This window comes from Hyperolius riggenbachi, chromosome 5 (genome assembly GCF_040937935.1).
Source record: "Hyperolius riggenbachi isolate aHypRig1 chromosome 5, aHypRig1.pri, whole genome shotgun sequence".
Lineage (NCBI taxonomy): Eukaryota > Metazoa > Chordata > Amphibia > Anura > Hyperoliidae > Hyperolius > Hyperolius riggenbachi.
Genome location: NC_090650.1, coordinates 180,790,777 through 180,803,491, shown reverse-complemented (window position 1 = coordinate 180,803,491; position 12,715 = coordinate 180,790,777). Strand labels below are relative to the sequence as shown.

The following is a 12,715-nucleotide window of genomic DNA, read 5'->3' as shown; positions in this document are numbered from 1 at the left end:
TATACTTAAAGAAAACATGTAACGAGAAAAAAATCCCCTGGGGAGTACTCACCTCGGGTGGGGGAAGCCTCCGGATCTGATCGAGGCTTCCCCCTTCCTCCTGTGTCCCACATCGATCTTGCTGTGCCCCTCCGAACAGCGGGATGTAAATATTTACCTTCCCAGCTCCAGCGCAGGCGCAGTATTGGCTCTCTGGTTGGAGATAGGTGGAAATAGCCGATCACTGTGGGGCCGCTCTACTGCGCAGGCGCAAGTCTCCTGCACCTGCGTTGTAGAGCGGACCCAACGGAGATCGGCTATTTCCGCCTATCTCCGTGCTGAGAGGTGCAACAGCGTGACCTGCTGGAGCCAGGGAAGGTAAATAAATCTAGGTTGTCAGGCTTGTCGAGCCAGGATTTCGGGAGACTTCGGGGGAAGCCAGCGCTGGATTGCCTGCAGCTACACGGGAGGGGGAAGCCTCATTGAGGCCCTAAGGCTTCCCCTTCCTAAGGTAAGTACTCCCCAGGGGACTTTTTTTAGTACAGGGTCTCTTTAAGGGTGGACTTGCCTTTGTAAATAGCCACGTTTTCACCTTCAAATCCAACTTGTGCAGACCTCAGTATTTTCATATATCTATGGAACCATAAAGTGGACGTGTCAAAGCAGCCTTGTTTGTTGGTGATGACTGTCCTAAATGCCAAATGCTGGTTAAAGGGAATGTCCGAGGAAGAAATATTTAAAAAATCTACTTACCCGGGGCTTCCTCCAGCCCTTGTTAGCTGTCCTGTGCCCTCGAAGCAGCTCCGCTTCCCGTCAGTGGCCTGAGGTCCCCTCCGGTGCAAGATACCAACCTCTGCAGGTTGGCATCCACTGCACCTGTGCGAGAGCCGCTCTCTGTCGTGCTGACAATATTTGGATTGTACTGTGCAGGCTGCGGTGAGGGCACTAGACGGCTGACAAAGGCTGGAGGAAGACCTGGGTAAGTAGATTTTTTTTTTAATATGAAGGGAAAAGAACCATGATAGAAAAGACCAGTGTGGTATGAATTATAAAAAAAACATTTTTCTTATGAAATCTTTATAGTATGCGTGATTAGGGGTGTGGTTAGAGGTGTGGCAAAGGTGTGGCTTAAGTGACCCTCTTTCTTATCTCAAAAAGTTGGTAGGTATGGTTCAAACCCCCCCCCCCCCCCCATTCCTGTATGGAGGTGGTAGGTTCGCCCCCCACGCCCCCGCCCCCACCACCACCCGGAGGAGCACTCAGAAAAGTGACACTTTGCTACTCAGTTCCGTGGCTTGCTAGAAACCCCCGAAAAGTTTCAGTATACCCAGATGCGAATTCCTAGGTAAGTTCATTTAAAAATATAACAAAACAATGTTTAAATATTATTAACATTTTTATTGGCCCTTTTTACATATGTACAGGTACCAATAGGATGAAATAAATCTTGAACAGCATAAATTAAACACAACTTTGCAAAAACATGACAAATATTGTATTTAAACATACCAATAAACATATGCACTTGTTGTAAGCCCTATGTATAACAATACAAAGATTTTGGCCTCCCGTCTCTCGCGGATCATTCCTTTACTAGATACAAACCCACAATCAGGTTTAAGGCCTCTTGCACACTGCATGCATTTCAGATTCCGCTTTTTAATCGGTTTTTACCTCCGTTTTTCTGTTGAATGTATTCAGGGAAAATCGGAATTGAAAATCGGAAACGGAATCGGAATCAGAATCAGAATACGGCTTTGCACTGTGCAGGGAGCCTTATGCCTCAGAGACAAAGTATAGATAATATTCGGTTAGCTTGTAACATCCTTCAAGTTGAGAAACTTAATGACACCAGGTTACTTATGTTGAGTCTTGACCTTCAAAAGGCCTTTCACTTGGTCACTTGGCCATACCTGTATAAAGTAATGGAGAAAATGGGACTTACTGGGGGCTTTAGGTGTGTGATCCAAGCCCTATATAATAATCCTAAAACACATTAAGATTCTGTAATGATAGGTGTCAGCAACCAGAGAGAGAATCTGATCCTTGGCGATCTGCAGTATCCCCAAGAATACAGATATACCTGATTATTGGGGATCTGCAGAATCGCCAATAATCAAATATGTCTAACCTCTAGACACCTGAGTGTGTAAGTGTTTTGGTGCAACAGTAACCTTTGGACCACCGGGGTAGCAGGTGGTCCAATAAGTAGAGAAGACTCTACTGCAGTCAAGGACACCTGGAGAGGGAGTCCCTGACTGATAATGAGCAGTGTCCCCTCTGAAGAGCAGGGGACCCCTGCGGAAAGGCTGGACACCCTGCGGGGGGGTGACAGCCAGAAGGTCAGACAGGCCGGGTCGGCAACAGAGTATCAGATATGCAAAGTACCAAATCAGAGATCAGAAGAATAGTCAGGAAAGCTACAGGTCATAACATATATCAGAACAAGGCCTAGTCTGAGGTGTGAGGTCCGTGAGCTCTCCATCTGTGTGCACTACTAGGTCCAGACAGCCCAGACACATGTTGCTGCGGGGAAACCGCCGCACTGGAGGTGGAATCCGCCGCCTTACCAGAGCCGGATTAAGACCATGCAGGGCCCCAAGCAGAGCAATAAATTTAGGGCCCCCCCCCCCCCCCCCCCCACACACACACACACACACTGTTGAAAGGATGTCTCCCCAGCATACAGCATCTCACAAAACTGAGTGCACTGCTCACTTTTTTGTAAATATTATATTTTATCTTTTCATGGAACAGACAGCACAGAAGATATGACGCTGTGATACTATGGAAAGCAGTCAGTGTACAGCTTGTATAACAGTGTAAGGTTATTTGCTGTGCAATAACATCAACACACAGCCAATAAAGGACAACTGTAGCGAGAGGTATGTGGAGGCTACCATATTTATTTACTTTTAAGCAATACCAGTTTCCTGGCTATCCTGTTGATCCTCTGTCTCTAATATATTTAGCCATTGCCCCTGAACAAGCATGCAGCAGATCAGGTGACATTATTGTCAGACCTGACATTAGCTGCATGCTTGCTTCTGGTGCGATTCAAACACTACTGCAGCCAAATAGATTAGCAGGGCTGCCAGGAAACTGGTATTGTTTAAAAGATAATAAATATGGCAGCCTCCATATTCCTCTCGCTACAGTTGTCCTTCAATGTCTAAACCACTGGCAGCAAAAGTGAGTACAGCGAGGCAGATTTAAGATCATCAACTTCATGATTGTTTACACCGAAAATGTGATGGCCCCTTGTACTTCTTTATTGTTGCCTAAGCCTGCCACATGGCAAATGTGACTGTAATGTGTTGTACACCTCATGCTATTTCCCATTAGATAGATGAGTTAAATCAATTATCTGAAAAGTCCGAATGGATTTCCAATCATTTTTCTGATCATTTTCTAAACACTTCTATACAAAATTGATCAGAAAAACAATGGGAAATCAGAATTGGATCACGATCGGATCTGTCAGAAATAATCCATTTGACCTGTCTATCTGACTGGAAATTGCATGGTGTGTACCGGGCATTCGGGTTGTGAGGATCTCGTAAAGCAAGATTGAAGTTTATTCACTGCAAGACCAAATTTGTCAGTTTCGCTCCCTCATTCTCATTAGTCATACACAGGTCAATAATGCCCCAATATGTCTAGCCAATTGATCTTTATTCGATTCAATTGGTTAGTGATCAACCTCTATCACAGCAAGTTTAAGTCTGATAGGCTTCAGCAGAACTCTATCAAGCTTCAAGTGCTGTACTGCTCAATGCAGAGCAAAGTTATGGACCATCAATCCCCAACCACTACTGTCCTGCCCCCATACCACAACGATTGATAAACAGCAAAATATCGCTTGAAAGCCAATCGATTGGATATACAGTATATGAGAAATAGATTACTGGAAGATTCAATCAGTGTTCAAAATCGATGTGTACATAGCCAGCTTTAGATATTTTTTGGCTAAATAGGGTGATAAAATTAAGGTCAAGTTCAGCAATGACAGAAAACAACTGTGCACATCACAAGCTGAACTCTTATCTCTGTAGTAGAGCATTACTGCAGGGATCTAAAGACAAAGAGTTGAACAGAGACAATAAACAGAACAGAGACAGACAATAAATCTTTATGTGCCTCTTATGTGGGAGATAAAATTAGGCTAATAAGTTCAGCAAAGACCGTAACTAAATGTAAACATTACGCACAGAAGTCATAGGCTTTTGAATAAATGATGATGCTACTATGAAAAAAAGTTTAACTACGGATGTTTTTGCCACATCCAATTTCTCTAGCTGTGACCTCTTCATACAGCAGCTCCTGTATGAAGAGATCACATTCCAGCACCCAGCCGGTGTCTGACAGCTCTGATTTAAGGGGAGGGGGTTAACTCTGTGTGTTCCTGCTTGTATAACTTCTTATCTCTGTAGTAGAGAATTGCTGCAGAGATCTTGTTTTTAAAGACTGAAAGAGTTACTAAAGGACTACATGAACAGAGGCAAGACATCTTTATGGGGCCCTTTTGACCTACTACGGGCCCATAAGCAGTTGATTAGTCTGCCTGGTTGATGATCCGGCTCTGCGCCTTACCGTCAGAACACGCGGCGGCCCCCACGCCATTCCTCCCATGTGCACCACCAGCTCCAGACAACCCAGACGCATGCTGACGCGGACAAACCGCCGCATCAGACACGGAATCAGCCGCCTTACTGTCAGAACATGCAGCGGCTTTTCCGCTATTCATCACAGATTCCAGGTGTTTACATCAATAGAGAAATTACCATGCACAGGAGCCTGAAAAACAGTCACTGAAGGAGTGCAAGCAGCCAGACAAAAATTCTATATCTAATATGCAGAAAGAGAGGCCTTGAACATCCTTGAATAAAACTTTACTTTTAATTGAAAACGTTAAAAGGCATACATTACTTGTCCATACAAGATTGAGAGAGGTACAGGCAGGTGGGGAGGTCGACAGCTGTTTCGCGCCATCACATACTGTGGCGCATCATCAGGACACCCACCCCATGAAAAATCCCCTCTTAAATAGATGCTTACTGCATCACATGGTGAGCAGCTGGAGTCCATGGCCCAGTATCGCGCCGTTCGTTCTAGGAGCACACGCCAACTTTACTAGAAAAAGCAACTTCCGCTTGGTGGAGCGCACCCGGAAGTCGCAGACGCATCATTTCTGGGGAGCGCTTCCACACCATTTGTCAGGCGGACGTGCCCAATAGGTCGCATGGCCGCTATACAATACGCGTGGCATCCACAAGGTGGCAGCATGGCTGAAAAAGGTACGCTACGAACTGGCCCATACAGAAAAATCCCATTGCTACCATCTAGTGGTCAAAAACTATATAGCCACTACCTGAATTTTTATGGACACAAATGGGAATATTGCTACAGCTGCTCACCACAATTAAACCCCCTTAACCACCAAATTTAAATAGTGATAAAAAAGCAATGATCTCTATATTTGGCTGACCTCAGTATCGCTCCAGTGAGGGAGAGAAAACTCTCAAAGAAAAATGCACACAAATACACCATTATAACTGAATATTAAATATTTACTACCCCACCTGAGCGGACTGTCCAACCATGCAACCACTGCCTATCTACGGGGGCAAAGAAGAATTATCTAAAGGAGAGATACAACAACATAAAGGGTACAATAAAATCAGTAAAAAATTTGAATTTCAATCCAAACACCCCAGTTCAGATGAAAACTGCTAAATTGATCTTTTCATTTAGACCCAGAGGTCCCACCGCATCAAAAAAAGCAATCCAAAAGCTTTCCCTCTGCAAGAGCTTACAATGCCAATCTCCACCCCTCCGGTCATGTTTTACTTGTTCAAGACCCAGGAACCTCAACTTTGTCACATCACTGTTATGGGCCACCCGCATATGTTCAATTACTCTGGGGCAACCCTCACCTCTATGGACGGACCTACAGTGGGCCTGGTAACGATACTTGAGCATATTAGTAGTTTCACCAACATAAATACGCTGACAAGGACATATAAGAGCATACACCAGACCCCTAGTTCTGCAATTAATGAACTGTTTTATCCTGCAGGTCCGTCCAAAGCGAGTGAAGGTATTTCCCAACTCAATAAAATTACAACAGGAACACCTCTGACATTTGAAATTACCCTTAGGGTGGTTTAAACCCAACCAGGACTGGGATTGAGGACTAATGAACTCACTATGTGATAATTTATCCTTTAGATTAGGGGCTCACTTATAAGAAACACTTGGATGAAGGACACTCTTATATTTCAAAGCTTTATCTTGTTGAATAGTCCACTATTTCTTTCCTATTGACTGTTTAATGTAGTCAAACATTGGCAAATAGGAAAAATGCATATAAAATCTATCTTGGGTACCATTTCGATTCCTATCTCGGTTGTGCTTTAATAGGGACATCCTATCCTTAGCCGCCACCTGTACAAAGGCTTTTTGAATCATGTGCAATTTATAACCCCTATCTAGTAATCTGGACTTTAAATCCTCAGACTGTTCAAGGAAGGTCTCCCAAGAACTAGCATTCCTTCGCAATCTAAGGAATTGTCCATAGGGGACCCGCTTGATCGTAGAGGAAGGGTAATAGCTGGCTGCACTCAACAGGGAATTGACAGCCATTGGTTTTCTATATGTTTTAGTCGATGGCACTTAGCCATACTTTTTTTAAAGTAATGGAAAAAATGGGACTTACTGGGGGCTTTAGGTGTGTGATCCAAGCCCTATATAATAATCCTAAAACACATTAAGATTCCAGGTGTGATATCCGACCAGATACAACTGAATAGAAGTACCTGGCAAGATTGCCCACTTTCACCCCTTTTGTTCTTTGTCGCTCTTGAACCTCTTTCATTGGCTATGCAAACTAAAAACTATATCAAGAGGTATGAGATGCAGGGCTCTGTGTTTAAAGCTAGTTTTTATGTCGATGACTCTTTGTTGTTTCTTTCCCAATCATTAACCTACCTGCCGGTCCTTCTCCCTTTGTTGGAATCTTTTTGCGCCTTTTCTGGTCTTCATTTAAATGTTGAAAAATCGCAAGCATTAGCTGTTAATTTACCACCACAAGTGAAAATGTGTCAAGCTAACTTTGATTTCAAATGGCAGGATATGCCCATGTCTCATTTGGAAGTGAAGTCTTCTATAGAAGAGAGTTCATTTTGTGGCTATTCTTGTTATGAGTGTGAAGATCATGATGGTGATACTTCTTTCATCACCCTTGTGAGATGGGCTCCAAGGTCGTAAAAGGCACCAAGGGAAGGGGTGTGTACATTTGGGTAGTGTTGCTCGGATAGTACTTTTTAAAATCCGAATTGATCCGAATCCGGATTTTCAGATATCCGGATCCGGTTCGGATATCCGAATCCGACCTTTTAGATATCGGCATGAATGCGGATATCCGACCTCTTCGGATATCCGGATAGAGAAACCGGAAGTGCCTTTCAAAATGCTTTAAAACCATTTCTAACCTTTAAAAACACCTTTTAGCCTCTTAGCCTCCTCCCTTCCTTCTCCCCCTCTGGAGGATCTTGTCTTCCAGGGATTTGTAGGATGTCAAAAGCTGGCTCAAATACCTTGGCCAGGAATCGAACTCAGGTCGACTGCTTAGAAGGCAGCTCTCCTCACCGCTATACCACCAGTGGCTGGGAATCAAACCCAGGTCAACTAACATTACAGGCTGAAGCCAGCCATTTCACTCATCTCTTCAACTACAAGAAAGGCCCAGGATTAGTCTTACCGTAATATCTATGTTACGGCAGGGCCTTTATTACACTTTCTCTTACAGGGTTATGGAAACCGTTTTGCCCATACGATAAAGCGAGGTGCAAAAATAATCATGCCTAGCAGAGGACGGTTTCAATCCATCAACCTCTGGGTTATGGGCCCAGCACACTTCTGCTGTGCCACTCTGCATTCTGCTTACATTTGTATACAATCTTCAAGTTTAAGAAGGGTACATTAGTTCCCTTCACAAAACACAAAGCTGTCCCTGGGTGGGCTTGAACCACCAACCTTTCGGTTAACAGCCAAATGCACTAACCAATTGTGCCACAAGGACTGTGTGTATGTCGTGGCTGCTAAATGGCTATATGGGGCTTTCTTTGGACAAGTGTTGAGTACAAAATGCTAGAAAAAATTATGCTGGCTACAAAAATGATCGAAAACATGTTTCAAGGGGTCTAACACCTGGAGGGGGGCATGGCGGAGTGGGATACATGCCCAAAGTCCCGGGGAAAAATCTGGATTTGACGCAAAGCAGTGTTTTAAGGGCAGAAATCACTGTCCAGCTGATAAAATTTGGTCTGACCACAATGAAGCAACGTCCTTATTATCTTTTGTGTGCCACCCCCACCCGAGACACTCAAATAGCCGGCAGTCATTGCTTCATTGTGATACGCAAGCCCCTTCACCGTGGCAAGGTAATGATCACGAAGGGGGATGGGCACATGTACATGCCTTTGTTTTTTTGTTGCAGCCGCCCGCAGTGCAGCCAGAAAAATTAGGCAGGCATGTACACGCACCAGAGAAATTAGTGTAGCGGCCGCTGCTAGCAGCGGCCTTAAAAATTCAGGAATCCGCCTAGAGTTCTGGACCCTGTTGGTGGTGGCGGAGAAGGCAAGCGGCCTGCAGGCAGAGATGCTGTGTGTGGGGACTGACTTAGTCTTCGGGCGGGCAGTATCCCTCCGGGATCCATGCCTCATCCATTTTGATAAAGGTCAGGTACTGAACAACGTCGTGACTTAGGCGACTTCTCTTCTCAGTGACAATGCCTCCAGATGCACTGAAGGTCCTTTCAGACAGGACGCTTGCGGCAGGGCAAGAGAGAAGTTGTATGGCAAATTGGGACAGCTCTGGCCACAGGTCAAGCCTGCGCAACCAGTAGTCCAAGGGTTCATCGTCGCTGCTCGCATTGTCAACATCCACACTCAAGGCCAGGTAGTCGGCTACCTGCCGGTCCAGGCATTGGTGGAGGGTGGATCCGGAAGGACTATGGCGAGGAGTTGGACTAAAGAATGTCCACATGTCCGACATCACCCTGAGATCGCTGGAGCGTCCTGTCCTTGTCTGCGTGGACTTGGGAGGAGGAGGATTACTGCCAGTGGTACCTTGATTGCGTTGTGCTGCCACATCACTTTTAAACACATTGTAAAGCATCATTGACAGCTTGTTCTGCAAGTGCTGCATCCTTTCTGCCTTCTGTTGAGTTGGTAACAGGTCCGCCACTTTATGCCTGTACCGAGGGTCTAGTAGCGTGGCCACCCAGTACAGGTCATTCCCCTTGAGTTTTTTGATACGGGGGTCCCTCAACATGCTGGACAACATGAAAGAGGCCATCTGCACAAAGCTGGATGCAGACGCACTCTCCATCTCCTCTCGCTCTTCCTCAGTGATGGCACGCAACTCATCTTCCTCCCCCCAGCCACGAACAATACCACGGGAACGTGGAGCAGCAGAAGTCCCCTGTGATGGCTGCCGCGGTTGTTCTTCTTCTGCCGCCTCTTCCTTCTCTACAGAAACACCTTCCTCATCATCATCAGAGTCTGACTCCTCTCCTTTCCCACACGACTCCTCTTCTTCCTCCTCCTCCCCCCTCTGTGCTGCTGCAGGTGTTGAGGAAACATTGGGTTCGGATGAAAATCGCTCCCACGACTCCTCCTGCCGTAACTGTTCTCGATCACGCTCCTCCACAGCTGTATCCACCACTCCACGCACGGCACGCTCCAGGAAATAAGCGTAGGGGATGGTGCCCTCAGCGCGACTCACCAGTTTGGTCACCTCCTCAAAGGGCTCCATGACCCTGAATGCATTTTGCATCAGTGTCCAGTTGTTGGGCCACAACATCCCCATCTTCCCAGATTGTGTCCTTGTACTGTAATTATACAGGTACTGGGTGACGGCTTTCTCCTGGTCTAGCAGGCGAGAGAACATGAGCAGGGTGGAATTCCAGCGAGTCGGGCTATCGCAAATCAGGCGTCTCGCCGGCAAGTTGTTTCTACACTGAATTCCGCAAAGTGTGCCATGGCCGTGTAAGATCGCCTGAAATGCCCACACAACTTCCTGGCCTGCTTCAGGACCTCCTCTAAGCCTTGGTACTTGGACACAAATCTTTGCACGACCAGATTCAGCACATGTGCCATGCAGGGTACATGTGTCAGCTTTCCCAAATTCAACGCGGAAATGAGATTGCTGCCGTTGTCACACACCACGTTGCCGATCTACAGCTTGTGCGGGGTCAGCCATTGCTCCACCTGTTTGTTAAGAGCAGACAGGAGAGCTGCTCCACTGTGACTCTCCGCTTTGAGGCAAGACATGTCTAAGACTGCGTGACACCGTCGTACCTGGAATGCAGCATAGGCCCTGGGGTGCGGGGGCTGTGTAGCTGGAGAGGAGATCGCGGCACCAGCCAACGAGGAGGAGGAGGATGACGACAGCAAAGAGGATGTAGCAGGCGGGGAGGAGGTGGCAGAAGGCCTGCCTGCAAGCCGTGGAGGTGTGACAAGTCGGTCCGCTGCGCAGTCATGTGCTCCCTGCTTGCTGCCATCGGTCACCAGGTTGACCCAATGGGCTGTGTACGTAATGTAGCGGCCCTGCCTGTGCTTGGCAGACCAGGCATCCGTGGTCAGGTGGACCCTTGACCCAACGCTCTTCGCAATAGATGACACCACTTGCCTCTCAACAGTTTGGGTATGGCCTTTTGTGAAAAATAATTGCGGCCTGGTATCTTCCACTGTGGTGTACCAATGGCCACAAACTTACAGTGAGCCTCTGACTCCACCAGCTTGTATGGTAATAGCTGGCGAGCTAATAGTTCCGCCACACCAGCTGTCAGACGCCGGGCAAGAGGGTGACTGGCAGACATTTGCTTCTTACGCTCAAATACTTCCTTTACGGACAGCTGGGTGTGGCGAACATTACGGAAAGTCGTGCGCAATCGCCAACGATTTTCGTATGGTCCTGCACAATTACTGTCAGTCCTGTGTAGAATAACACAAATACCTTTCTTTTGCTCTTCTTACTGAGAGCAACAGCCCCTCACCCTCACATCCTGTGTCAGGTTGGAAAAGAATTTCACACCAGGCCAACCCCCCTGGGCAGAGCCATTTGGCTACACAGCTCATCTCCCCCAAGCCAACTTAAACTGGCTGAGATAAAAGTTCCCTCCAAGCTCATAGACTCAAACAAAGAGAACTTTAATTTATTAATAATTCAAAATAGGTTTGGCACAGCAAGACAAAAATGACATTTCCTGATATCTTTAAATTTAACTAGTTCAGCAGTGTTAGTAAATTCCCATATTACATTTGTGAATCCTTTGTGTTCCGGCCCAGTGAGCAGTAATTATTTATTGCAGCAGGCCTGGTTTTTGGTAGCCACTCCCATCCTCAGCTGAACTGTTTTCCCAATTTCTAATTGAGAATCACTTCCAATTCAGCCATGGCAGCTACCATACCTATTTAAGCGCTGGAGCTAGGTCACTCGTGGCCTAGGTCACTTGTGCCATTTAATTCCGAAGTGCCATTTATTACAAAGTGCTTTACAACTTATCAAGAATTTACCAAGAATTGACCCAGGAATTCAAACAGGATCAGGGGCGTAGCAATAGGGGGTGCAGCGGTAGCGACCGCATCGGGGCCCTTGGGCCAGAGGGGCCCCGAATGGCCCTCCCTCAACTACAGTATTAGCTCTATATTGGTCATGTGCTCATAATAATCATTTATATATATACTTTGAATAGTGGTAATCATTAACAAACTATTCCCCATCCCCTTCTTGCACCTCTGACACTGTAGTTGCCATTGGCAGCTTTTAGTGCGCCGTTTCAATTGCTATGTATAGAGTGCATGGGGGGCCCCATTGCAAAACTTGCATCGGGGCCCACAGCTCCTTAGCTACGCCACTGAACAGGATTCAACAGCCATAGGACTCTGCTGGAAACAACTACTCTGCATCCACAACTGCCTCCAATGCTGTTGCTAAAAATGCCACTGCTGGACATATGTTGCACGGCCAAGTAGACTCTGCTTCTTTACACAGGTTTGCTTGCATTAACTGCATACTCATTTAAACTGTTTAGTGGTTGAAACTTCCTGGTTATAATCATAGACCATTACCATGTTTACTGCACTTTTTCTTATGTTCTGCCTGTCTGCAAACATCTACAAGTTGCATTGCAATATACATCCTCCCAATGTACCACACTCCATATTCATTTCACCTGCTCTGCTTTCCTCACCTTGCTCAGCTTCTCATGAGCTGTTAGCTCTCCTGAAATCTCTCTCTCCCTCCAGCAGCTCAAAAACCTCAAAAACATTTAAATCCAATTCACATTTGCTTACTCTCTCCCTCCTACTCTTACTTACAGCTGGTGATATATCACCCAATCCTGGGCCACAGCCTGCTGACAGACAAGCATCCCCTGCTGACCTGCTTCATACACTTCACAGCCCTCTGTCCACAAATAAGCTCAACACCCATCCTCGATCCAACCTTATTTCCATCCATCCCACCCACAAACACATACTCCCCCTACCCTGCGGTCTCTGGAATGCCAGATCCGTCCGCAACAAACTTACAGCAGTCCACGACCTCTTCCTCTCCAAATCCCTCACCATCCTCGCACTCACTGAGACATGGCTCACCCCCTCTGCCACAGAGGCTGCCCTCTCCTACAGGGGGCTTCACCTCAGTCACTGCCCCAGACCAGACAACA

General features: G+C 46.4%; 1 protein-coding gene across 1 annotated transcript in view; it reads right to left on the bottom strand.

The window, feature by feature from the left end:
* Positions 1-12,715, bottom strand: part of LOC137519355 (polycystin-1-like protein 1) — a 705,387-nt gene that overhangs the window by 677,893 nt on the left and 14,779 nt on the right. The gene's annotated exons all lie outside the window — the stretch shown is intronic.